Consider the following 2,628-nt stretch of genomic DNA (forward strand, 5'->3'; position numbering starts at 1 on the left):
CCCTGAATTCTGTTTCTGCCCTCTTGGACTGGGTGTTTTCCTTCTGGTGCTCCAGGATAAGCCATGATCTCATTCTAAGAGTTCTTAGCTGGTCCTGGGTTATTCATTCGTTCACTTACTTATTCATTTAGTCAACAACTATTTACTCAGTTTTTCCTATGTGCCAGCTACTGTGCCAGGCTTGGGGATGCCTCCATAGAGACTGCAGCCTTAAACTGGACAAGGGCCACCCAGGGGCCTATGGAAGAATATAAGAGGGGTCTCACTCTCTTTCTGGGAGAAATCATTATAGCATATAGCAACTGTGTTTTGTTAATACCAGGCTATGCTATGTGTGTGTGTGTGTGTTTTTTAATTAACCTCCAAATCTTGGTATCTTAATACAATAAAAATTTACTTTTTGCACATGTAAATTCCAGTGTAGGATGTCTAATTCTCCAAGGCAGCTGTCCTCTCTTTGGGGATCCCTTCTGTCCAGTGATATCATGTCAACACGAGTGGGCTTCAGCTTACTGTGGCAGGAAAAGGAGAACTTAGAGAACTCACACCTGGTTTTAAGTGCCTTGGACCAGAGGGAATCCACTGCTCACAGCCCATTGGCCGGAACAGGTCACATGGATGGGTCGACTTCACCTCAAGGGAGGCTGGGAGATACAACCTTGCCATGTGCTCAGACAGAGGAAATGGGGAGGTGAATACAGAGCATTGTCTCTGCCATAGCAACTCATGTGACTGGAACCCAGAAAGAAAAGGTTGGGAGTTGCCATTACCTCCAAGACATAAGTTTAAGAACATGGTGGGAGGGGCGCCCAGAAGATGAAGAAGATGAAAAGAAATGTGGGAACAGGGTGAAAGAGGTGGAGAGGAAGCAGAGGCGCTGTTGCCCACAACCCCTCCCTCGTCTCATACTGACTGATTCCAGCAGCCAGGGACCACACCTTTTTCCTCAGCCACCTGTCTGCAAAGCAGCTCTTGGTCCTAGAAAGGAGGACCGGGACAGAAAGCCTGAGAGATCCTACCCAGGATGGGGAGTCAGGGTAAAATTCTTGGCTCCATCCCCAGCCAGGTCCCTAATCAGGTCCCTAATCAGGCTCCAGGATCCTGAAGAAGTTGCTTCAAAATCTCAGTACACAGTGGTCTGGCAATTCCCTGGTATTGGTCTCCTGCCTGTTTGTCCTCAAGTCCCTTCCTCAAAACATACAACCACCCACCCTTCTCTGCAACTCCAGACTCTGTGCCTGTTGGGTTCTGTCTCCCTTGGTGGAGTGTAGGGTTCAGGGAAGAAGCAGCAGGTGTCTGTCCTGCTCTCCTTTCTGGGGTGGCTTCTCTGGCAGTGGCCTCAGCTCCTGCCCTGTAGGCTGGCATGGTTCCAGCTCTCACGGGTGGCCCCGGCTCCCAGGCACTGTCAACACCACTGCCCTGCCACCAGCCCTCGAGCTGACAGGAGCTTCCTGAGGTTGCTGATTTTGAAGTTTCTTCACTGTCCCACTTGGCTCTTGGCCCCTCCAACACCTATAACCAGGTCCCTGCATTACCTTCTTTCTGTCATGTCCTGCCGTTAACTTGATTTCTGTTTTCCTGTTTAGACCCTGACTGCTGTACCATCTACATGGCGGGACCCTCGTGGGGGAGCAGGGAGGAAAAAGGGGAGAGAGAGTGGGTGTTAACTGAGGCAAAGAATATGAAAAACAGAAATCAGATACCAACGGTGGTCTCCTTCCTACCCACCCTTTGTGATCTCCACCACCTGCACTCACCCTCCAAAGAGCTGTGTCCTCCACATTGGCCCTTGGCCATGGAGGGCAATAAACATGCATCAGGGCAAGATCTAGCTGCTGCCCTCTTGGGTGTGTCCCAAGGCAAATGGTAAAATAGGCAGAGCTGAACCCTCCAAGTGAGAATAGAATTTTTCTAGAACTTCCTGCAGGCAAGGCCTGTGTTGTGCTATCCATTCATACCCCCTGTGTTGGGAAAGCTTTGGGGGAGATGTTTTGGAGGAGTAGGGCTTTGCTGCTTCACATAAATCACCCCCAGGAAGGTGACCAGCTTCTCAGCCAACTCGGTGGACTAAAGCTGCACATCCATCCAAGCCCAGCTCATGGCAGCCCCGGCAGCGCAGGCAGCAGACAGCCTGAGTTCTCTGTATGCAGAAGAACAGCTCTGAGGTGGGGAAATAAATAAAATCAGAAACCATAAATAAACCTGTTGGCCTCACACAGGGCGGAACAAGCAGCCCCCCGGGGAGCTGGCTCTGTTTCCAAGGAGGTGATTAAATTCCAAACCAACCCAGCAACTTCCATTGGAAAGGCAGGGCCGGGACTGTGGGCTAGGGGAGAGGGATACGATCATAAAATATTAGAAAACTGAGATTTTAGAGTGAGAATCAAAACTTGAAAATTGCAAGGGATCTTCTCAGTGGTTCTTGACCGTGACTGTGCATTACGATCCCCAGAGGTAGTTTGTTTAAACATAGCAATGCCAGACACTGCCCCTCCCAGTCCCTGCAGAAATTCACTCCTTAGGCTGCATGGGGGCTGAGCACCTCAGATGATTACAAAATATGCCCCAGGCCAGATGCTCTAAGCTCTGCTGCTAGGGAACTCAGGGGTTCCAAGAGCAAGGTCAAGG

The sequence above is a fragment of the Macaca nemestrina genome, chromosome 5, assembly GCF_043159975.1.
Source record: "Macaca nemestrina isolate mMacNem1 chromosome 5, mMacNem.hap1, whole genome shotgun sequence".
In the NCBI taxonomy this organism is placed as follows: domain Eukaryota; kingdom Metazoa; phylum Chordata; class Mammalia; order Primates; family Cercopithecidae; genus Macaca; species Macaca nemestrina.